The 26216-nt window shown below is 45.3% G+C and overlaps 1 protein-coding gene across 2 annotated transcripts in view; it reads right to left on the reverse strand.

Moving 5' to 3' along the window:
- nlgn2a (neuroligin 2a) overlaps positions 1–25519 on the reverse strand; it is a 159895-nt gene extending 134376 nt beyond the window's left edge. For both annotated transcript variants that reach the window (XM_070992949.1, XM_070992948.1), the window contains exon 1: positions 24670–25519. The gene's annotated coding sequence lies outside the window, so the exon portion shown is untranslated. The remainder of the gene's footprint in view (positions 1–24669) is intronic.
- Positions 25520–26216: the final 697 nt, after the last annotated feature.

Below are 26216 nucleotides of genomic sequence, written 5' to 3' on the forward strand. Positions count from 1 at the left end.
GTGTGTGTGTGTGTGTGTTTTGTGTGTGTGTGTGTGTGTGTGTGTGTGTGTGTGTGTGTGTGTGTGTGTGTGTGTGTGTGTGTGTGTGTGTGTGTGTGTGTGTGTGTGTGGAGTCTCTCAGAGGGAGAACAAGGGAGACGGAGTGATTCAGCTTGACAGGCAGGTTTTTGTGACACAGTAATTCAAATTATATTCCCCCTACACCAACCCGCTCAAGCCAGTTTTTCACAGCTGCTTTTGGGCTCATGGAGGCACGAGCGTGGGTTCATTCACTAAAATGGTCAAACACCACCTTTTTTTAAAACTCCGGTACGTGACTGACAGGCGACAGCTATGCTAGCTGCTTTTTGGGGTTGTTCGTATGCACAGCAGTGCTTTGAGCTGAAGGCTAATATCAGCATGCCCACAATGACAATGCTAGCGTGCTGATGTTTTGCAAGTGTGTTTACATCATCTTAGATTAACGTGCTAGCGTGCTAAACTTAGCAGGCTGATGGGGAATGTGATTATTTGATGAGTGGTCATAAAACAAAGTGAGAAATTCTACCTGGTGATGGAGCGAGATGAATGTTAAGGGGGAAAAATGTCAGCCTCGTGTTTGCCCTGGAGAAAAAGTCTAAGTCTGGCCCGAAGTGGGGGACCAACCGACAGATTCACACTGCCGTTGCCTAATGAGGAAGAAAAAAAATCAAACACGTGCATGACATCACAGGTGGTGGATTAATTCAAGTTAAATATTCATGAAGCTAATTTATTATTTATTTATTTGCTCACCTGGAGAATGGAGACTTTCAATATTTGTGTCTTTTCACACAAGGTCATATCAAGTTATGGAGCAAGCGGCCTGAGTTAATAGAGAAGGAGAGATGGAGAAACGGAGGAGCTGAGCGGTTACAAGGAGCCTAATGGCATGGATGACAAAACAAGCGGAGAGTGGGCTGAGACTGGGAGTAATTGTTATCGAGGAGCTGTGAGAGGGAGTGTGATTATTGGTTTGGGAGTTGTTTAGCAGAGCGAGGAGGTGGGATGTGGGAGGCAGGGTGCAGGTGTGGTAATGTATTGGTCAGGGCCTGCTGCTTCTGAACCCAGGACCCCTGCCATCCACGCCACCTGAGCCAGCCAACGCCGCCTCTCTGCAGCACCACCCTACCATCCCTTTTCCATTAATTTGCTCACAGCTAATTTCAGCTCTGTCCAACAGGGTGAGACACTGCAGCCCTCTGGACCTGAGCTCTGTCAAACTTCATTACAGCCGCATAATGAAGGGTTCCTTCAAAACGGCTACTCTGAACATTTGCAAGTATGCTTATTATTTTCTTCAAATGTCGCTAATATCGAAACAAGACAGATTATTATTATATGCAAATGTAACTGTAACTTTAAAGAACGTCTACCAGCCATTGTGGCCAAATATAACAATTACAAGATAATGGTAAATGCTCAAATGTATTGCAAGAATAGTCAGGAAATTGACTGTAAACACACTTAAACTGCTGCTGTATCTATCTTAAGTTTGCTAAGATAACATTAGCCTCCATAAGCCACCAGTCAGACCAGACCAGGTGCTGCTAGTGCTGAGAGGAATACACCTGAGAAATGGTGCTTTTTATTTGTAACAGGAGAAGTCTTTATTTATTTACTGCATACTATCTTTCAAAAGTTGCGTATTCATGCTTTAAACATGGATTTTCACATATTAGCATCAACTTTATGCAGATCGAGCTAATTCAATCTCCTCTGATCAGAGATGAAATGATTAGTTGATTCATTTACAGTGTTGATAATGAATTCATCTAAGAGAAACACAAAACATGCACTATTTCCAGGTCATCCCATGTCATGACTTCCTCCTATTTAAGTAAGTTTAACATAATTTCATACTGTACATGATAACCCAGCTTGTAACATGCATTGCATTTCTGATGACATCACACATCAGGGGACATATTGCTGCATTGACCACCACTCTGCATGGATGCTGCTGTGTATACCTGTTCTGTGCATGATTTGCTAAATGTTCGGTGGTTACTTGGGGAAATAATGGGATAAATATGAGGATATTTGATCAGCTGAGATCCGATTCAAGCCAACATCTTTACTGCTCCACGAGTCACGCAGCATCCGTCCTTGTTCAATCCATCCATCCCTCCCTCCCCAACACTTATTTACAGCCTCTGAGTCGATCTGTCTCCTTCTGTTTGCTGTCCTTGGTCTCTTTTCTCTGACTCACTTTCCACTCATCTCTCTCCTCTTCTCTCTCTTTTTTATCTAATCCCTCTCCACATGCAGTGCTGCATTGGCTCCAGCCTTCTTAGCGGCAGAGTGAAAAAGGGAGGGAGAGCAAGTGGGTAGCAAGTGGTGGGGAGAGGGCAAAGACGACGCAAAGAACGGGGGGGGGGGGGGGGGGGGGGGGGGGCGAACAGAGGGTAAAACAAAAAGACAAAATGATTGCAGTCAGTCAGAAAAAGGAGAGAGATAAAGCAGGACAGGACAGAAGCTGGATGAGAGAGGGAGGTTGCGTCACAGCTCCAATCAGATAGGGAGGGAGAGAGAGAGAGAGAGAGAGAGAGAGAGAGAGAGAGAGAGAGAGAGAGAGAGAGAGAGAGAGAGAGAGAGAGAGAGAGAGAGAGAGGAGAGAGAGAGGGAGAGAGAGAGAGAGAGAGAGGGAGAGGATTGATGGGTTTAGGAGGCGGAAAGCCATAAAGAGGCAGAGGTCTATTAAAAGTGGAGTGTTGGGACGTATGCGGGTGCAGTGGTGATTTAAATTAAACGTGTGTGTGTGTGTGTGTGTGTGTGTGTGTGTGTGTCTACCTGTGTGTCTATGTCTGACAGTGGCCTTTGTGCATTTTTCTCTATGTGTCACCATGCCGTGTGTGTGTGTGTGTGTGTGTGTGTGTGTGTGTGTGTGTGTGTCTGTATGTGTGCATATCTGTGAGTCAGTATGTGTATTTATTTTTATGGTGCGTGTGTGTGCTGATGAGTCAATAGTCTCACTGGAATAATCAGCCTTTCCATTTGAGACTTTTTGGATTGAACATACAACTGATGGGGGGGGGCTGAGGACAGGCAGAGATGGAGGGGCAGAGTCGTGAAGGAGCTGCAGAGCAACACGGTGCCACTCAGAGTGGCTCCCTGCCAGCTGACCACAGCTCTCCAGGGCTATTTCATCCACCAGTGCCGACTTGAGGAAGAGTGATGAGTGTGTTTACATGCATAGCGTACTCCAGCAAGTTGTTCTTGTTCTGATTAAGTTCTTATTTTGAATGAGCAGTTCATATGGGCCCGCAAATCTCAGAATGAAACATGTGATTCTTCAATATCCCGTGCACATAAATCAACATGTTTTCCAGATTAAAGAAGACAGATGTGCTGGTCTGAGGAAAGTATGTAAAGGTAAAAAACCAGGAATAGAATAGAAAATAGAAAAATGTTCCAACCCATGCATATCTTGGATACAATTCTTTAAAGCTGCTATAAGTATATTTCATTTGCAGTGATAATTATCACCCAGCCCTGCAGTTCCTCTCAGCTCTATGGAGCATTTTAGTGCCTGTCAGCTCACTGTTTGGGTTTTACTGCCAGCAACTTCACTGTTTTGGTTGAGATGACTACCCTAAAATTAGGTCAAAATCAGGTGGCCAACGATCCAATGTTTGTTTCGTGTACGCCACTAAAAATAACTCTCAAACAAACCATCAAACTTAACAACCAGAGCTCCACTCAGTCCACCCTCACACAGGCTTTGGCACTTGTCCTCTGTTTTTGAAAATCACTTAATCACCGAACTCAATTACGATTGGAAAGCAAATTACATCTGAAGCTAAAGTCAACGAAATTCACTGTGCGGGACAAAGGCTGCGCTTGTGTTTAGTTAAGATTCCTCTTTCTAGTCCGATTACTTTTGCATATGTGTGATATTGTTTTTTTTTTTCTGAAATCAGATTACCGGAGCCCCAGTATGACATGTAATCAATTTCCTCCCAAACCTTTGTTGGCAGAAGCAGGTCCCGGCTGTCCTCGCCAGCGTCTGCCCTTCAGTGCCTACTGATGCCCAGCCAAGCTCTGCACCAGCCTGTCCCCACCCCACCCCCCCACCCCCGGGTCCGCTCTGCTGATGGCAAGGCCGGCTAATATCTGCTTATCTCGGTCCCACACTGCGCTCTGACACAGGCACTATTGGTAATATCTGGCCGGGAGATGCCGAGTCAGGAGAAATGGAAGCCGGGCGGGAGAAAGAGGGCTGGCAAAATAAGAGAGTCATCCAGAGGAGAGGAGGGAAAAGGTGCCTGTCACAAGAGAGGAGAGACATGAAGGAGGGCTGTGGCATTTCGTACTAAGCTCTTAGCCTATATTAAGTCTGTCTATCTTTTGGGACAAGAAGTGTCACCTACTTTTATACAAGGATTACATGCACAATATGGAAATACATCATTGTTTTTTATGAAAAGTAGTTAAAATACATAGACAGTATTCTCTATTCGGGGTGTAAAAATCGATAATAGAGTCAGAGATTGGCTGCACTCAAACGCAACCGCAGACTAATGCTTCTTCCTACCGGCCACAGCTCCTTCCAGCTAATGAAGCCATGCACTGTTTTATTTACAAGGAAATACCAAATTCAGAAGGATGACACTAATCCTAGAGCTGAGGTAAACAGTATCCAGTTTGCAGCATTTTCGTGAAAAAAAACAAACAAAAAAAATCCTCCTCTTTGGGGACTCGCCAAAAAGTCATCCAGTGCCTCACGCAGCCTTTGTTTACTGCGGCTCCTGTAGCAGGAGACAGAATTTTCTGGGGCATTTCTGATTCGATAATTGAAATCAAAATGGAGGAAATTATTTGTTTTAATCACACTTTCATTATGAAAAAAAGTTAAAATATATGCAGTTGAATTAAACCATACTGAATTGCACATATATATATCAAGTTGTCACTCTACAAAATTAAGGCGTGTTTCAAAGAGATCTGGCATCGTGCTTATTATAGGCTGCAGCTTCCCTGGCTGCAAAAACAACTGAGCCAATCAGAGCTCTGTCGGTGGAATTAAGAAAAATGTCAATGGAAAAATGTTGCAAGACCCCGTTTTCAGTTAACTTACAACTCTTAAAATGGTAAAACAAAGAAATCTGGAGGAAAATTTCCTTTACTTTACATAACTTATTTCTAAGGTACTGGATGAAGTTGCCTGTTCTGGCTGTGTACAAGCTTTCAGCTACAATTACAGAGAGCCAAAATGCACTCAGAGTGAGAAGCATTAGCGTACACCCACTAATATTTAATTGCCCTCAGTCTTCGCTCTCTCTCCGTGCTTCACTATTCCCAGGAGCGCCCTGGACAACCCACAGCTTGTTAAACAATAAGTTCACCACTGGTGCTGCTAAGCGCCCTTCAACCTGAAGAGCCAAACCTCTGCCCACCAGCCACTCCAGCTCCTCTTCACGGGTCCTCAGCACCAGTCCGCTGTGGCCGAGGGGCTGCTGGAGTTGTCATTATCATCTTTACACGAGGAGGTAAATGCCTGCTACTTCCTAATCAACCAGGGGAATCTTGACTCCGAGGCTCTCTAACTCTTTTCTAAACCACTTGTAGGCTGACAGGTTTGGCATGAAGAGGTAAGAGTGTGTGTGTGTTTATGCCTCACCTTAAGTGTGTCTATGCATCCCTTCCACTGTGGACCGAATTCATGAGGTTTCCTGTGTCTGTTGGTACACGGCGCCTGGATATGCGTGTCGACGCACCCTCCAGAGCCTCCCAGTACCTCTCTCAGTGAGAGTCTGTTGCTAGAGCTGTGCGCCACAGAGCTCAGCTTCAGTTAATGAAGACTGGCAGAGCTGGTTCCATTTGGGCCTCCAGGAGGGCACTCCAGTCACCACACCGCAGTGTGGAGACATCTGTTTTATGAGGCCTGTTTTTAATCAGACACCAAATATGTTTCAAAGTCAAACATATGCATGCACATGGATACTGCCAAGAAGAGGACGCGCAGTTTGCTTCTCTTTTTTTGTTGCTTTTTCGTGTCCTCAATTCAAGTTCCTGTGTGTTTTTTTCCCTCATATAACCGCCTCCTCCAGAGTTCTCTGGAGCCCAAAGCTCGGTGATCGATTGGGAGGTTATTGTTGGAGCGACCAGCATTTGGTCTCCCAGGCGCCGCAATGGCAATGACCCAGCGGAGTCGGCTCATCCAAAACTCATAAAAAAAGCACACTGCCCAATTACTTTAATAGAGCAGAGCCACAAAGAGCCTTGCAGCTCGTAAAGAAACAGGACAATTAATATCAGGGATAATAAAAGTGTAATGAAGAAGCAGGCCCACCTGATGAGATGGACCATAATGTACCTATTTCTTTTTTGTGTGTGCCAATTCATTAGACAGTTAAAGCTATTCTTAAGGTGAGGAATGACAGAAATTCACACAAAAGCATCTTATTATTCCTTCACGCCTTATTCCTATTTACAGGACAGCACCATACTGCAGCGTCTAATTTCCAAGATGGCAGCGTGCGACAATCAAGCTTTGGTGTTCAAATAATGGCAACACTATGCTTCCAGACCTGATGTCCAAAAACTACAGTCTGTGCAACCTGCTGTTTCACTACACTGAAATCAAAATGCCTGCAGTTCCCCCACCATCAGTATAATAAAGAGCAGTGTGTGTTATCATAAAAGCGCTCCACATTCAATGTGTTCCACTTTGGTAGAAAAGGGGAAGCGCTCTCTTAATGCATTCAATGTGGCCTTTCACATTCTGCACATGCACTCCACTTGATGCCTCTATTTATTTTTTGATAACATTTACATTACCTACTCACTTTGCAACATTTGCTGTTACGCCGCAATCTCACGATAGTTTCTCTCCATTAAACGTGTGGATGCACCAAAAGAAGGAGCGATTTCACTCGCCTGTAACACAGTTTCTCCCTTCTTCTTCTTCTTCTTCTTCTTTTCCATTTTCTCTTCTGTTTAAATGTTTAGATTGCCGTCTGGGAAATTAGTAGATTAAACAATACATCAAATATTTTGTAGGACTGTAGAACTAAACATATTATTGCTCCAGCTATAAAGTTATAAGCTGTCGAAATGGCCATGTGCCTCTGGGTATTTAAAAAAAGAAATCATTGCCGGGATAGTGGTTTGTGTTCAGAGTGTGTGTGACACTCATGTCTTCAACATGCACTTCTCTTTCACTTCATCCCTCTTGTCACTCACCAGTCAATCTCAACCTGGCACAATACAATTGTTTTGTGACCAGCAGGGCTCGAGAGACAGCCCACTATGTGGTCCCTTGGATGGCTTAACTGATCCACTGGCACGAGTAATGACTCTAATTGGCTGAACCCCATTGGCCGACGGTTTCCTCGCATCATCATCTCCCTCTCCACTGGCCCGGCCCATCCCTCTCGCTGCCTCCGTGGGCATAAAATGACAAATTCTCAACTGGCTGACATGCTCAGCTGGGAGCGATAATTTAGAGACAAATTAAGCTCTGTCATTTTTCCAGAGAATCAGGAGAGGCGGATAGGGGGCATATAACAGCATCCTTCTTGGCAGTCGCTGAACTGAGCAGATGACACATGTGTGTTTTCATGTGAGAGCTATTACCGCTCTTGCACAAATACATGTGCGCAGTTGAACATGCAGTATTATCACCAGGCTGACATCTGGCGTGTACTCTTTGTCATCCCGCACCCTTTGACCTGAACGTATACATCATGAGCCGGCACAGCAGACCTGCAGGTTACAGTCTACAGTCCGGCCCACGTGGACATTAAAACCAAAACACCTGTTTGGACCACCCCAGCGAGGTTCACTACTCTGTGAACACATGACTGTATGAAGGATATGACCACACAGGCTCAGGATCACTTTGTTTTGATTTACGCTCTACATCGCAGCATCCCAACTCTTTGGGTGGGTGGCATGGGTGGCACGGTGGCACAAGTGGTAACACTGTCGCCTCACAGCTAGAAGGTCCCACTTCGAATCCCACTGTGGGAGCTGTGGGTGTGTCCTCCACCATGCCTTCAGTGCCTGCTCATGCTGTGTGGAGTTTGCATGTTCTCCCTGGGGGTCCTCCTTAAATAACCCCCACTAAAAACATGCAAGAAGATCACCACCTGACCAATGGTGACGAAAAAAGGAGGGGTCCCCGGGCGCCGTTGTCGACTGGCAGCCCAGCGCTCCTGGTCTGCCACGGAGGAACGACGGACCAAGATGGTCCAAATGCGGAGAATTCATTTCACAAGAAGCATGGCGTGTGCATGTAGTGTGTGCATGTAATGTTGTGATAAATAAAGTACACTGTCTTCTTCTTTTTCTTCTTCTTCTTCTTCTTCCTCTTCTTCTTCTTCTTTCTTTTGGAATCTGGCTGGCAACATGTTTAAAAAGCGCCTGTTCATCTCTAAAAAATGTAAGAGAAAGCACGATGATCAAAGTCCCAATTTAACATATTTTATCATAGTCACAGTATGATGATGAAATCTATTTGACTGCAAATATATCTAATTACAGCTTCTTTGAAGTTTATTGCCTCTTCTTTGAATACAATGGGATCACTCACTGCTATTCAGTGTTTGACACTAATTGTCTCCGTGCTCCGCGACTGTTCAAGTCACCTAACTCCCACTCATGTTTGGGTGGCAGGTTTTAATACTTTAATTTAAAAAGACATCAACAGAGACGTTAGACGTTATTTCATCCCCTCTCGGTTTGTGTTCCTGCATTCGCTTTCTGCTGTCGAACAGCAACAGCAGGCTGTGCGCTTTACCTGCTGGCTATATCTGACAGAGGCAGAACCCACTCAAATCCGAATCAAAACAACAAACATCAGTGTGCATTTGTAACCTTTAAAGCCATTTGCCAAACAGCTTGTACCAACACACTCCGTCTTACTCTGATGCTACCACACATTGAGATGTTCTTGGAAAGGTTTCAGGCAACAAAGTAGCTCTTCAGATGCAATCCAAGGTGCTTATACAAGAGCGGACATTTAAAACAAAATGATGCTCGTGATATTGCAAAAGGTAGCCAAGCCCAGTGCCACCCATCATTTCATGCTCAATATTACTGGCCTACAGGGGATTCTTAATGGTTGTTCTGAGTGATTACTGTTGTACTAACAGCGCATAAGCATTGTCTGCCACCTGTGCCATGACCATAACTGAATTTTAATATCCAAAAGCCTTTTTTGCCCCATTTCAATGAGACAGCTTCATGATATAGTTAACAAAGAGTTTTATAGCTGTGGCCAGGTCCTACTTGTGAAAGTGACCCCATAAAACATATCAATAATCTCATGTTTGTCTGACTGTTGATTTACATTCAGCTCTGCTATTTGTCAGTTGTACAAAATAAGAGGCCTAAATTTATAGATTCGGCACGGCTGATAGAAGGCTGTGTTGTGCAATATGGAAGACACTCAAGGGCGATGCTGAGAGTCAGGCTGTAAACCACATTGTGTGCGCTGCACACAGAGCTCGTAAACATCAAGCCAACGCAGGACCAGACAGGACCCCAATCAAATCAATGCAGGTTCAACGTCTTTTGCCCGCCGTGTGTGTGTGTGTGTAGGAGAGCCAGATCACTGGATCAATCCACAGGGGAAAGAGGTTGACAGAATAATGACCCGTCCTCTGTTTTCATCAGCATTTCCATCGCTTTCTCTGTAGCCATATTCTCCACTTTCTTTCCCCCTGTAGCTCTCCTTTTCTGGTCACTTGCACATCACCTTCTTCATTCATCCTCTCTTCCCTGTCTCACTGGTCCAGGAACAACTCCTCTCTTTTGCCTCTAATCTCACATATTTCACCTTCGTTCCATCTTTTCTTCGTCTCACTGCCATCCGCGGTAATCCTCCATTTCTCTTTTGTTGCCAATCGCCTTTCTTTCGCCGTCTTATAAAATTCTCTTTTCAGGCGACCCCCTCCACCCTCACTCCCAGCCCAAGCCCCAATAACTCAAACAGTCCTTTCTTTGATGCATCATTCATGGTTTTGTTCCCTAATGCACTCTCTATCTCTTTCACAGCCACACTATCAAATCTTCATCATCGGCTTTTATCTAGTGTTCCAGCTTTCCTCTTCTCCTCTCTCCCCCTCCTTGTAATGTCTTGGCTTCTCTTGCTGCTGCTGCTTCTTCTTGCCCCTTTTCTATTTCTATCCATGCAGCAAAGCTCAGCCTCTCACTTCATCCCTGCTCTTTCAACCCTTCCTTTTATGCTCCCTCCCTCTCATTCCCTTTTCCATCACTTTCACTTTTCTCTTCCATTTCTTCCTCATTCAGCCAGCCCTCTCCATCTTGTTTTTCCTCACATCCTTCCCTTTTCTCTCCCTTTCTGTCCGCCTGTCATTCCCTGAGGTGAGCGACTGAGTGCTAATGTCCAGGTCTCAGTAATGGGATAATCCTTTACTGGAGTCGCAGCATCGTTCAGTCTATGCGGCGCTCTCTAAAAGCCAACCCCATCATTGAAATAAGGCTCTTATCTCTGCATCACATGCCATTCATGTGCCAAATGTACACACACGTATGCACATACAGCCCGGATGTCTCATCGCCAAGGCTCAACCGCGCTCTAGATCGCATTTTGTGACTTATCGGCTGAGTGCGACTATCACAGAGAATGCTCAGCATGGCATTTACCTGCAGATAAACATGGAGCCTGTAGGATATTTATCTGCCCTACACCGCAGTTCAGAAGCATGTATGTTGTGTGGCATTGCGGAGCAAAATTTCTATCCTGCAAAAAGGTAGATATCCAGCCTGAGGCTATTAAACTCATGTCACCACAGTCTTTAAATGCAAGATAGATGTATTTGCAAGAGCACGTCTGCAGATACAATCATATTATTTTGCTGCCTTGCGCTTGTGATTTTTCTGCAGCATCAGTGTGAAGCGCTTGGAAGACAAATGCGCCTACACGCGCTTGTATGTGCACACATACACACACAGGTCTATTACTGCCAGAGCTGAAACATCTGGGCTCCCGAATGGCAGGATCGTCTGGGGAGCGCTGATGTGTTGCTTTGACTGTCCGTGTCCACCTGTGCCCAGAAATAGCTTGAAAAACACAATCTCTCAGCAACACCTGCTTGGTCTGGGGCCTTACATAACTGTAAGTGGAGACCACACAGATACTAGCAGCCAGCACGAAGGAGGACGAGGCAAAATGGACTGGGAAGTTAGGAAGAGACTGTGAGTGTGTATGCCTGTATGCGCATTAGCGACTTGGTTAAGGTTAGAGAAAGACAGTTATCATGGGTAAAGAAGCCAAAGCAGAAACAAAGCAGGCCAATGCTGTCATTTTTTGGTGAGGACAGTCTTTTGTTGGACGGCTACTGAGACATACAAGTTCTTTTATACCCAATAAAATTGCATTGCAAACAAGTATACAATAAGTAAGGGATAATGCCTGACAAGGTGTCCATTATCAGAAATGAATGGACGACGCGGAGGCTTCCACAAAGTCCATTCATTTCTGATAATGGACACCTCCTCGGGCATTATCCCGCTTATACCATGGTCACTTACGAAAGAAATAAATATTAAATCAATTATTAATATGTTAATGTTGTTTTTACCATTAAAATCGTAAAGTTTTTCACAAGAAGCGGCTGAGTGGACTATTTAATATCTCTCGTTGTGACGCGTTGCCAAGGTAACCGGCTCTGGCCACAGAACCTGCAGCTCGGTCGGCCGCGGCTGTTATATTAGGCCCAATCAGTGGAGGGAAGTGAGATGATTGCTTAACGTTAAGTTACGTGATACAAAGTATTATTTCAGAGGGCAAGTGCACCTCTTACCGCTTGTGTGTATCCAGAGGATGATGCGAAATTTTGTTTCAAAGAATCAAAGTCCACAGATAGTTTCCGAAATTGTTTTTATTGCAAGAAATATCTGGGTGAATACTCAATTCTGACTGGCTGCAGGGTGTCCGTTAAAAAGTGTTGTAGGACACATTGTGATAAATAAACTGTGAAATAACGTATATTAATGTATGTTCTGAGTTTCTGTTGCCACGGTTACCAACTAGCATTTGAGCCAGCGCAATAATTTAGAACAATCAGGCTATTTGACCGGAACTTTTTTATAGGTGTCCTATAACACTTTTAACAGACACCCTGCAGCCAATCAGAATCGAGTATTCACCCAGACCATGGTATAATTCTGAGTATTAATAGTATTTATAATCATGCAGCCACACAGAGGCAGAGAGATTCAGGGGTGATAGCAGTAAAGACAGCCATGCACACAGACAACCTGAAGTAACTCGTGTTAAGGCTGTGTTATCACACTTCACCTCACATCAGGTAGAAGCTCTGATTTATGTGTTTTGATAGAACGGGGTACTTAGGGCGACCTTTCAGAAGAAACCTAATATTCTCCTTGACGACAAAGGTACCGAGGCGTAATGCCTGTGAACTTGTCAGTGTGCCTCACGCAAGAGATCATAAAGCCAGCCATTGATGTGACATTTATGCCACAAAGCGATAAACAGATGCAACACTTCACTTCGAAGCCATTGAGAAGAGGTTTGCGTATGTGGCGAGCGCTATCTGTAGAGGGTGCAGGATGTGTGTTTGTACAAGTATGAGTGCTTATGGTGAGTGTATGTGGCATGCATTGCAGTGTGTATGGTAATTTGATCACATAATGCTTAAAGAAAAAAGTATTGTTCATGCTTGAGTGAGTTCAATGTGCAGTCTGTGTGTGAGCATGCCTGGTGTGTCTGCATACATTCACTGTGCATTACTTTTGCATAAATTCCCAAATGATCTTGAATGATGCAATTCTGTGCGCACACGGCTGCGCGCGTGTGTGTGCGTGTTCAATAAAAGGCAGGAAAGAACCTCGAGGAAATGCCGAGTCTATACATGGACTTTGTATGTTGGAAGTGTGTGTGAGCGTGACATTACAATGTGCAGGAGAATGTGTGTGTAGTATGGAAGTTACAGAGTATTGACAGATAAATACATGTACACAAATTCAAATTGCATGGCTCAAATTTGAAATCCAATCGTCCTTTTTCTTCCTTCTTTATGCATTTTGTCTCCTCTGAGATACTTTCCTGTTTTTCTCAACGCAGGGAACCTGTTTATATGTGGATGGTGCTTCGCTTGTCCTTCATAATGGGACGCAAAAAGCCGACAACAGTCCTGCGCTGCCCAAGATAGTCCATCACAGACGTGGACAGCCAAGTGAATGATGATCCCTGCTTTGTGCCAGGGTCCGTACCCATCGTGCATCAGTTTGCAATAACACAATACAGTGGGTGTTGTTTTCGATTTTGTGTGCTGGCAGCAGTGAGGTGGTAGAGGCCAAATCCTACCTGAACTCTTAAACTACCATTTTGGCTGATGTACAGTAAATTTGATATAAAATTTCAAAGCTACAAAAGAAATGAAATTCACTCATGCTATAGATCAAACTAAATAAACCATGAACAAAGGTAAAATAAATATCAAATGCTACTTAACTAGGTGTTCTCAAATGCTTTGAAGATGGATACTCTGAAATATTTAGGGGGAAAGAGAACTACAGAGATATGAGACTGCAATGAAAAGGCCCTTCCCCCTGGATCCTGGGTACTTACAGCTGGGGTTTCGAGGCTGCAGTCGGTTGAACGGAGCTTTATGATGATGACTGACTGCAAGTCATAATTTACCACCACTTCACCGCTTCCAGGTTGAGGATAATGGTGGGGATTAAGGTACAGTAGGTGGAAGGGGAGGGTTTTTAAAGAATTATGCATCATGAAGTCGGTACTCCATAGCTCACATCTGAAAGAAGGTCTTTCAGATAAGCTCTATATCTTCAAGACTCAATACGTATGTTGTGTAAGAAAGGTCATGGTTCAGTATGTTGCCTTTACAGGGAAGATTTCTTTCCATTAACTCTCCAGTGATACATAAACAGTCTCTCAATGCCGTGTTGGTTAATACACTATATTCTTATCACGCACATTTTTCAAGATCCATATCCAGATCTATCTGATCCACGACTCCGTGTCCACACTGCTAAGTTACATTCCAGACTAAAGGTGCTGAAAGGTCTGGGAGGAGCACCTGCATCATTACAGCCCCGGCATTCGTACGTCTGCAGAGCTGTGCATTGGAGAATATGTCAAACATTGTATTTCCATGGAAACTGAGATGACACAGGTGATGAGAATGCTGGATGTTGATAGGATGAAGCTTTCAAACAATGTCCTAGTAAATAATAATTGTACATAACACTCTTTATACAGTAGAACATTATGCATATAAACATGCTGACTGAAGGACTGACAGGTATGCTAATCTCTGTATACTCTACCACTCCAGGGATGACGTTGGGGCTCTGTTTAATACCGCACCCCCTCCTCTCCCACCCAGCTCTATGTGATAGTGTTATCACTGACCTTGACTTGTAGAACCCTTGGGAACTATTTTACTCTAATGCGTAAAACCACAATGTTTAACTTGTTCTCTGCTCAGCTCTGACTCCAAATCTCTGTCTGTCGTGACTGACCTTGAAGTCTGGCTTTGTCATGAGCAAATGTAATAGCATTATAACTGTTGTACAGAAAAGACTCACAAGCTAGAGAGGGCACTTGGCAGATCAGATTATTCCTTAAAATATATTTACTCTTATGCTGCAGTGACAGTTACAGTGAAATATGCCTGGGGCTAGTAAACCTGCATGTGTGTGTCCTTGTGTGTGCATGACGGGCTGAGCCATGAGAGCCACTTAGGCATATACAAGTCAAAAGTCTTGAAATATACAACACAATATGGTCAGACAGCAAAGAGGACAACCCATCACCACAGAACTCTCAAAGTCCCCCAGATATTAACATCAGGCGATAAAAGCCACTGCTGTGCCTCCTCCTAATAGTCGAAAAACAAATTCATATACACATTTAGATATCTTGCCCCTGCCTCTATGAAAACAAAATTCCCATTACACAGACAAAAAGATGGATATATAGATAGACAGATATCCCCATGGCAGACCCCATGAGCTGGATCTCTGAAGTCACACATGACTATTAGCAATAGCATCTTCTGTAAAATCTTTTCCCTCAAGCCTTAGCAACAGTGGGCCACCACATGAGCAGAAAAGACTCCATTCACCACAACCCTGGGCATGTTCAGCTCTTCTTCGCCCTGCAGGCATTCTGTACCTTTGAATCTTCACTGTCTTTGCCTCCTTTTTATTTGCAGAAAGCCACAAGGGATGGCGCTAGCTCCTGTATGGGTTTATTACTATTGTAAGAGGTATCCTTTCAGACAGAAGTACCGTGTGCCAAGGTTACAAGGAGTCTCTAAAACAACAAACATGCAAAACGGTTGTGTAGCAACACTGAAGCCACAAAACTCATCTATAAGACAGCTGCTTCTGCCATCTTTCTCACTCTCCGTACACACCTATAATGGCTAAGACACGGGTGCCATTGTCACTTCTTACGCCCTCTGATGGTCTAGAGTGGGTTCACATCTTTTAGTCTTTTCAGCAGCAAGTCAAGAGCCTGGCCAAAACGGGCATGATGAGCCCCAAGGTTGACATTACAAGGCCTTATCCCACTCCTCACAGGCACTTGTGGAGCCACTAAGCAAAGACATGGCTCCTGTCTGGCTTGCCTCCCAGTTGGTACCTGTAAAAGCCGTTGATGAAGCACCCTGCGTTGGTGGAAACACCACAGCCGAGGAGCAAACCCCGCTCACTACGGTGGTGTGGTGGATAAGTGTATTTCCTCTGAGCCACCCAGGCGAAGTGAGCTTTATTGTGACAAAGTTCTTGTTGCTATGCTCTTAACAGAAAACATTTCTCTTCAATATGCATTCCCCTATGCAGTTTGCGAAAGCAATCTATATTTAACAGACTTGCACAAGCGCACACATAGCTTCTGGTCCCTGGCTGTGGCCCCAGCAGGAGACCTTGGGATATAAATGAATCACGTACCAGTGAGCCAAGCCTTTAAACAGAAATATACACCCACCCTGAATTGGACCATAGATACATATGTTCCTGGTTCAGATCCATTTAGCACCCCTAAAAACACATTAGGTAAGGATGAAAACTCGACAACGGGCGATGGGTCTGACACACCATGGGGCAAGACACGGATAAAACATTGCGGTGCGAAGGCAGGTATGGGCGAAGATGATTTATGTCCAGAGGGAGTGTAGCGAGCGCTGCCAAAAGGATGACAGTCAGCAGATTTAGGGAGAAACATGGAAGAAAGAAGGTACGGTAAGTGATACTGACAAACAATGAAAGGGGTTGTGGCAAAGGATGAAGACAGGGCAAACTTGTTTAAGGGGTACAAGGATGCAAACAGGAAAAAGAGTACACAGCCAGGACAGAAATGGAAGAAACAGGCAAGATGATGCTGAGAAGCGGCTTCCATAATGATTTCTGAGATCCTCCTAATTGGGCAAATCTCCGAGGAGGCACCCAGCACCCTGCTCTGGAGAACAGGTCAGACAGAGAGCAAGAGAGAGAGGCGGAAGGAAGTGGAAAACATTTACAGACACGGGGGGAGGGGGGTGCTATGAAAAGGTTGAGCTATGTGAGTCTAATGAATTGAGGGGTTGTACAAGAGCAGCATTGACCTCCACCCAACTCCCTGCTCCCCACTTGTCTTAATTCCTCTTTCCGAGCTCTCCAGCTTTTGCTACCCATTGTAAATTCAGCTGAATCGACCGAAATTTTGAAAAATACATTGGGCCTCAGAAGATGACACAACTGAGGCTTAGGGTGGCCCAGGGACCTTGTTTGTAACAGTGCAGCCAATGGAAATGGCTCTGTGTGAGGAGTGTGAGAGAAGGGGAAGAGTGCTCTATGAGGGCCTCTCCAGAGGACTAATTTATGAGCATCCTGATCAATGGGTTAATTAAGTGAAGAGAGGAGAAAATGGAGAGGGCAGGGGCTGGCCTGAGTAGCCAGTAGCAAAGAAGAAAGGGGGAGGAGATGGAAGGGCAAATGGGTGGAGGTTAGGAGGGTGACAACGGGAGAGGTAGGATGTGGCGCCAGCTGTGGGAGCCAAATTCGCTTGTGTGCTTAATTAAATTGACTGGGACCTCCCAATAACTCTCTGATGGGAATCTCTTCATGCTGGAGATGATTATGAACTATTGGCTCGCCTACTTGAATCAATACTACTCCACCTCTTCAGATTTGTCAAAGTCTTGCAAAATAAGATGTCAAGAGCACAATCCATGGGGCAGTCTTTCAGAGACCTTTGGAAAATCAATTCAGATATCTACTTGTCAACAAAATCGTGAAAGGAGAACCACACGTGTCAAGCACACGCATACACATCAACCGGGCTTACACAACGCACACCCTCGCGGCTGCTCCGTCTTCCAGAATGTGAAGCACGTTTTCCGGGGAGAGGGATAGAGCTCATCCTTTGAAATGTGTTTATTGCCCACAAAAGGAGAGAGAGAGAAAGAGGCAGTAGAAAAAAAAAAAAAAAAAACAGCGCCAGGAAATCCTGCTGACTCGCAGCCTTCTCAATCGCCGCCCCCTTCTCCTCTTCCCCTTCTCCTTTCCAAGTCCCTGGAGTTTAAACGCAAATGGGAAGGGATCGTTTCATGTAGGCATCAGGGGAGCTCTGGCTGCTTTCTTCCCAGGTCTTCGCTTTTGCAGAAACACTCCCACCCCACCATGTTCCACCGTCGAAAAGTAATACAAGCTAACATGTAGCCCAGCAAAGCAATCTCATCAGTCATTAGTTGTTAGCAGTAGCATGTGATCAAGGTTACGCTCCCTTTCCCCTGGGTAATTAAGGTGCCAAGACCCTATCTTTCTTCCTCTATGGTGAGCTGTTCCCCTCTTTACATGCCACCCATACAGACACTGCTGTGTCTTTTACCTTTACATTCTCATACTTGTATTTCTAATCTGCTATATTCCTTCCTCACACTCCTAAAATCTTAAATGTGTCCCCACAAAATTTGCATCCTTGTTCCTTACACTTCTTTCTCACACCTTTGGTAATTTCCAGACACTGAGGGGACGCATGAAGGGCACTGCACAGGGAAGATGAGTCATTTTCACGATATGCGATTCAAGATACTGTAGCCTCGGGGTAGCAGATAAGTGCACTCCATAAAGTTCGGTACGAGTCAGAACACTGACATTAATGTTCCTGAGTGCTGTGAGCTGCCTACCTGTGCAAGTATAGTCTACAAAACTGTGTTCATGTAGGCTGTTTGGCCCAGGAGTGATCCACACAGATTGGAATTTAGCCTCTCTTTCCTGCTACCATTTGTCAGCAGAAGAATTGCCTCAGCCTTGAGAGACAGTGTGAAGAGCCACAGATGAATGATTTAACCAACACACATTGTTTTCTATGAAGGATGGAGGATACACACGCTGCATCCTTAAATATTAAGAGAAAACAAAAAGAAAGTGCCTGTGGTTAAAGCACATCAAAGCAGAAAGGCATGCCAAAGGTTTTCAGGCGTTTGGTCTTGAGCTTGTGCACAAAGGCAGAACCTTTCCCTGGTGTGTATATCTTCATGTGAACATGTGTGCGCGTCCCTGTTCATCCTCGGGGTTAGTGTTTTATTTGCTGATTGTGACAATAACAGGGACTATCATTGCCTGCTTGGCATCATCGAGCGCGAAAGTGTAACGCTGCCATTCTGGTGCTCATTCATCACTGTCGTGCCACTGCCTTCGTTCCTAACCAGCACACACACACACACACACACACACACACACACACACACACACACACACACACACACACACACACACACACACACACACACACACACACACACACACACACACACACACAAAACCAGAATCTAGCAAGGGCCTGTCAAGGAAGAGACATCCTAATTCACTATATAAGAACAGGCTTATTCTTTTCATTAGCATCCGCCATTGCGACAGCTAAAGCCCAGCAGCCTAACAATGCATCAACCGGAGTTAGACGGCACACGGAAGCACTTGAAATGGTTCATTTGTTCTGAGGTGGAGGGGCTGAGCCTCAATTCTAAGAGAAAGGTTGAAGCAACAGTACACGCAGGCCTGCACGCACACACATCCCCTACTTACCAATAAATGTCTAAACGGTTGAGTAGGTAGTGCCTATGTTGCTGAAAACAGCTCATCCGGAGCTCCTCCAGGCAGTAGCCCCTGGGAGACCGACAGCAGCGACTGGTACCTCTGCATCCTCAAGTGCTGCCATTAGCTCTGGCCATGCCTCAAACCCAACCAGTGTGACCCACCGTCACTTATGTCAACAGATGGGCATCAAATGGAAAACGGCCTCGCCTGTACTACGGGACAGCCACTGGCTATGCTGCCACCGCCACGGAGGTTCATTATGTTTGACTGACTGAGGCCGGTGCTCAGTGTGTGTGCCAGCACAAGAGAGAAATATGTGTGATTTATAGCAACCCTCATCATTATACAGTGCAGCCACAGTGATAACACTTCAGCATGTTGCCCAACACAGCCACTACTACTGCTGCTTCCGTTGCCAGCATTACCATTCAACTGGTCTTTCCCTAGCTAGCTGTTAGGGCCTCGGCTGACAGCTCATACTAATATGTGTGGTGGTGTGTCAGCCCATACTAATGTGCGTGCAACAGCAGGGATGAGGTAGCATATAGCAGATGTTAGGAGTGCAAAATAGAGATGGTGGTGTTGTAACGTTGTGGCATTCCTCCCCCGTTCTCTCTACCTGTTGTACCATTCACAGCTTGCTTTTCTGGAACCCCCTCCTGTTTGCTTTTCAGCTCGCTATCTCCGCTCTTTTCGATTTCTTGTGACATCCGTGGTCACTTGACTTTCACAGCACATTCTCTCCTCCTGTCTCTGTATGTGTCTGGGGTAAGAGGGCAGGAATAGCAGCCTGCCTACCTGCCTGTCTCCAGACCCATTGACCCGCGGCTTGTTTGTGATGCTGAGGGTTTACTGTGGAGTACTTGCGAGGATGTGGCTAGTCCTGACCTTGAGATGTTGTCAATACCATAACTCACTCAATTTTTCCACATCCCCATTGGTGGCGAAATGTAGCGTAGTGTTTGCTTAAGAGATGCACTGCATTGTGTGTGTGTGAGAGACGGCACAAGACTGCAATGAATAACACAGGACCTGAAAAAAAGGATTTTTCATAAACACATTAATCTCCAAAGTTATGCTGTGGTGAGATTTGTGTATAAAATCCCTGGACTATGAAAAGGATTGCAGAGGGGTATTAAGGACAAAAACAAAGCACGCAGGTAGAATTCCCATGGATGCACCAGAGAAACACAGGGAAGTCAGACAGTTTGCCAGAGGGATGAGCTGCACTGCTCAGAGCAGCGTGGATTCCAACTGTCAGTCAATCTGATTGGCCAGAAAGCAGGATGTATTTAATCCTGGCTGTTGCTGACTCCAGTGCTGTTGATTCCATCAAATCTATGTCATGCTTTCTATTCAGGACCAGGCTCTGCGACGCAGGAGCATGAAATCCCATTGTAGCCTTGCACCTCTCTTATTAATGGAATTATTTGTTCAGAAATCACTCAACGGCAGTTTTAATCTTTGCAGGTTTTCTATTGTCAGACGGAAAGTGGAGCTGTATCCAACCTCCCGCGCTGTCAAACTCCAGAGGGGAGCTAGCAGTTTGGAGCTGGCTGATGGGTGTGTTCTGGGTGGTTTCTCACTGTCTCTGTGACCTCCTTCGGCTTTTATCTCTTTGAAGAAAAGAGGAGAAAATGTCCATTGATCTTGGCTGGTGATCAGCCTGGTTCTAGCAGGAGATTGGGAGGGCGGTGATGTGAAGGTTGCTGCTGCTGTTGGCTGGATATTCAAGAAGCAAAGAATCAGGTTTTTTTCCACCAAAATGTGTCAGAGAGTGTTCGACCTTGATCTAACCTTAATGAGCCCACTGAGGACACTACAGCGGCGTTTGCCTCAGGTTGACGGACGACATGGGGGTTTGAAGACAAATGGAGGAGACGGTGGGAGAAATGTTTGGAGAGTGTGTGAGCGAGAGACACAAGAGGCAGAAACAATATAACATAATATAGAGAAAAGAAGACTGAGGCAGAGAGAAAGTCAGAGGAAGAATGGAGCTGAGGCAAGTAATGGCTCTAACCCCTCGTCTCCATCTTGCACCCCAGAGAGCAAAGATCTCATTCAACAGGCTCAGACAAAGGAGAGAGATGTGCCACTGTGGAGGGACTGTGGGAGACCAGCACTATAAGAGAACTGCAACAAAACAGACAGGCTGGCAGGGAAGATGGAGGCACTTGTCTCAGAGAACAATCCTCAACAATATAATATTATCTTTTACCTTTCCTCTTTCAATAACTCTCAAAGAAAATTGGCAGATTAATAGCCTCCACCACCACGTACGCAAGAACCGTATATTACAAAAAAGGGATATCCAACTTTCCCACATGCTTTTTTCTCCAGCTGCAAAAACTTGACAGTAAATAAGACATGCTAATGCTTAGGTTTGCTCGTTTTCAATGTAATAAAATATTTGGCCGTAACGATTTCATGTCGGGATTCTGCACAGCACCAGAGAACTGGATTCACGGACTTTATCATAAAGGGAAAAAACGCAGCCTCCAGCAATTCAGACGTCGCAGCAGTCGATATGGCGATGTCGGATGCTTTTTGATTAATTTTGCAGCTTTAATAGACGTAGACACATGCTGGAGCGCACGACTTACAAACCCGGTAAAAAACAAAACAAAAGCTTCGGGTTTAAAATCTTTGCGAGGCTTATCCTTCCAAAAAGATGCTGCCATAGCAACGACACACACTCCTCACACAAAAAAAAAAACCAGACAGGCTCCATTTGAACCAAACGAATGAGTCGGCCACAAATGGATGGAGAGGAGAAACAAATGAATACGCGAATGAGGAACGACGGCAATGAAGGAAGGAGTCGTGCAGAGTATATGCAGTCTTACAAAATCATGCCATCTCTGGCGAGGAGCCCAAAAATCTGATTTATTTCATGGGTGGAAAGTGGTAGCCTACACATGTTGAAGACCAGAGCTCAAGGGAAAAGGAGAGGCATATTGTGAACAGCTTGCTGTCAATTACCAAGCTTTGCTATAAAGAAAAGAGCATCCGTTGTGGAGCTATTCCATCTAATCAGCTTCATTTTCTACTGGAGAAGACCAGAAAAACAGGGTTCGGTCGAGCTTAACACAGATGAGATCAGAGCAACAGGTACATGTTGCAGATTCTGCCGAAATACTGACATCCACTCAGACTCGAGTGGTCCCATTTCTCTGTTAGCTGCATAAATAAGGTGTTCATTAAAGATGTGTACGTCTGCTCTCTGTTGCTTTTTCCAAACAGATCCTTCAAATGTACAAACAGGTCCCCACAATTATTCAATGTCCCATCAATTACCACACACTGCACTGTTTGCAACCTTCAAGTTAGCTGACAAGTGGTTGACAAATTTTTGCTGTTGGGCGAACAACATAATGCCAGCAGTCCTGAAAACACATATCTGCACCTTCAAAGCCTTAACTGGTCTTGTTTCCTTCCTCAGATACGAACGACGGTGCCTCTCCGAGGACTCGTGTGTTCAGCCAGCCTCGGCTTTACTAATTCATTTCAACTTTGCTTAAACAAAGATTTAATTTCACCAGCATTCATCAGATGAGTCTCCAGTTCTCCAGTCAACATGTCAGCTGCCATGTTGAATATTGCCACGCTGAAGATTTTTTTTTTTTTACACAGATGACATCTCTCACCTAAAATTAGCAGCAAGCGCTGTCATCTTCACAGTCAGAAAACATCCCAGCGCACCGGGGGACCTGATGTCACTGATTTATCCGCAGCAAAAATAAACAGTGAGGGATAAAATTAGCAGCAGTAAACAGAAAGGTAGGGGTTTTAAGGACTGTGAAGGTGTGAATGCGCGTGATGGTGATGGCTATTTCAACCCACCCTGTCACAACACTAGCCAGCATCTGCTGACTGCCTAGCGACACACACTAGGAGCCATCAATCTACCCGACAAGACGCTTTGAACGCTTCGGGCCCATCTGCCTCAGGCTTTGCTGCACCATGCAGGAGATGGATGGCTGAGCAGTGTTTTCAGGAGCCCTGCATGCATTCGGCTTTGGACACGCACAAAAACACACAAAAAAAAGTACAAATTCTTGCTCACGCACATGAAGTAGTGCGCAGGCCTTGCAAAGGCAACCCGTCTTGTGGTTTTGTAAGCTTATTGTAAATCAGCCACTGACCCCAAAAGAATAGAGAGAATATGCTGTATTGCACTGCTGCAGAAATTCCTTTTTTTTTTCAACCAATCAATGCATCCACGTTTCTCTCACACACACAAATACCTGCAATCACTCTACACACTACATTAGTGCACTACCTTTATATTCACCCCTTAAACATCTCCACAGGTCTTCAAAGTTTCACGCGAGCCACCATGGAGATAAATAACAACTCCTTCCTGACAACATCTATTTAGCACAAGGACAGTCGCACATCTCCCCCTGCCCCAGCTCCATTAAAATGCTTTCTCTGCACAGAGGAGATGTCCCTATCTGCTGTGCGGGCAGGCTAGCTGCTTAAACCAAGGAGAGAGGCCGAGCTGAGCCGAGCGGAGCTGCTTTCCCCTTCTCGTCGCCGCAGATAAGAACAGAGGTCTTCTTGTCCCTGCTGAATTCTATCATCTAGCAGGCCCTGCTGATCCGAATGCCCCACAACACCAGCCACAGCATATAAATGCGCCCCATTCTTCATGCTGTGTGTGTGCATCTATTTGTGTGTGTGTGGAGGGGAGCGTTTACGGGAATATGTTCTCATGGTCATGGCGTTTCCTGGGTCCTTTGAGTACAAAGACCTCATAACCATATGCCCAAATTAAGTTGAAGGATTGTTTAACTGTTGAAGGGGGACTTTTGTGAGTGCGTGTGTGCATCATTTCAATCATCTGTTTGCAACACAGGGTGGTTTGCTGGCAAAATCTCCTCTCCATTCCAATTCATTTCACTCTTATTCCAGACTATGCACAATGAAAGAAATCACAATGATTGCCATATGCGCGGTGACTGATCCAGCACTGATGATCAGTGAAGCACTCTGATTAATAAGCTACAAATTCTGCATGTTATGAGGACAGAGAAATGAGATCAGGCCGAGTGAATAGCTGCCTCTGTTTCTCTCATTCCACCAGAGGAGCTCAGAGTCCAAGTCCTCATTATTGGTAAAGAGGATACATCTTCTCTGTTGTGAAGGAGCAGCAGCTCGTCTGCAAGAAGCACCAATCATTTGCAACAAGCACGCATACAACATACAAAAAACACGCTCCAGCAGACCGGCCAAAGATCTGATCAAATGCAAGCTGCCATTCATTCCAGACATGTTTTGCATTTTGTTCAGTGGGCAACATATGCATCATCACTCATTTTCCAAAAATTTGAAATGACATGGAAGCAACACATGATCAAAAATAACAAATAGTTGCACAGAAAGAAACAGCAATTTTAGGCCCAATTTACTATTCAGGTGCTCATTTTTTTTTCTTTTTTTCCCCCACTTTAGGTGTCAAAGACAACCTTCCTGCATACACACAAGCGCTCAATTAAAAATGCTAATTAAAATGAAAATAAAACATCATCCATTGAACATATTTTGGGATCTCACTCATCTCTTGAGCTGAAATTAGCACAGAGCATGAACACCTCAGCCTACCTGTTAATGTGTGATCCACTGGTGCTGGTAGGGGGCCAGATTCCCACTGTTTTTTTGTTTTTTTGTTTCCTGAGATTTCGTCCTTCTCCTCCTTGTCCTCTTCACTAAACCTTCCTCCGGCAGCAGTAAATGTCAGGCGAGCAAAAAGTGCATGTTTCTAAAAAAAAAAAAATACAAAAAAAAAAAAAAAAAACCAACACACAAAACACAAAAACACCACCTTCGAAAATGCCCCCCCGACAGCACTACCACGTTCAATGCAGCCGGGCAGGCAGGTGGGACTTCATGACTGGAGACAATGACTGTGGAGGCTGAATACCAAAAATAAAGCTGCTCTACTGCATTACACACCACATACAGCAGGATTTAGTATGATTCCCCATCTGAGCGAGCAGGCTCGGCTCGGCTCGGCTCGGTCCCCGTCTTCTCCAGCACGGCAGTATGTGAATTAATTTCTCTTCTGACAGTCCGGTTTGCCTCAGGAAGAATGTCTTTTCTCGACGCCGTGATACGACAAAACAACCCCAAAAACACCCGGACGTGTCTGCAGGATTTCGGTGGATCTGACAGCCGGGTAAGTGTCACCTGTGTTGACCAATGGTCGCAGCTACTCAGTTTTTGAGCGTTTTTTGGGGACGTCGTCGATAAACCCTCAATAAATCCCCTCCGGAAGAACTCCGACACCGCCGAGCACCGGTCCAAGTCACGGTGGAAGCCTCGGCTTGCTTTAACTCGTCTCGTTAACGGCGGACACAGGCTGCGCGGTCGTCCGGTAGTCTTGTGCGAAGATGTTGCCGCTGCTGCCGCTGCTGCCGCTGTGTGGATGCCGTGACCGCCTCAGCTAGCAGTCGCACACGCGCGCACGTGCCACCGTCGCGAGTACGCACGCTCGTTCCCGGCGAGTGACGCGCGCCGCAGTGTCCTCCCTAGCAAGCCGGTCGCCCTGGCAACGCTTTCCTCTGACCTCAATATGGTCGCTTCTATACTAAAAAATGTGACGCGTTTACCGCAGTTTCTGTCGCGATGACAGCGGACTCACATTCACTCAACGGCGGAAATGCGTATTGCTCCGCTCCTTTTGTACAGAGGTTACTGTTGGCTGGTCTCCATCTTCTCCCGCAGAGGGATGTGAAAAATTAGTGCTGAGGAGTTTCATTTTTCGGCATCCCTCTCTTCCTCTCCTCCTCTTGCATCCAGCCGGGCACATCTGCATCAGCGTGACGTCAGAGGACGTTAAAGGGATACTCGCCATTTTTTTCCACCTCCTCCCCTCATCCATCCCTCCACCCTGCATCTTTTCCTTTCCGCTATCCCTCACCATTCAACCAACCACCTCAGGCATCCATCCTTACCTCAGCTGTCCCCTCCATCTCTCCATCCATCATATATAGTTTATCCTTTCAACTCAGAGAGCGTGTAATTCTCTATTTCTGCCTGGCTAATCCGTATAGGAGGTTAACCATGTTAATCATTGAGGGATAATATCACAGGGGTATTTCAAGCGCCAAATAGCATATTAAATGAATTTTATAGTGATACCACAGCAG

This window comes from Chaetodon trifascialis, chromosome 23 (genome assembly GCF_039877785.1).
Source record: "Chaetodon trifascialis isolate fChaTrf1 chromosome 23, fChaTrf1.hap1, whole genome shotgun sequence".
In the NCBI taxonomy this organism is placed as follows: domain Eukaryota; kingdom Metazoa; phylum Chordata; class Actinopteri; order Chaetodontiformes; family Chaetodontidae; genus Chaetodon; species Chaetodon trifascialis.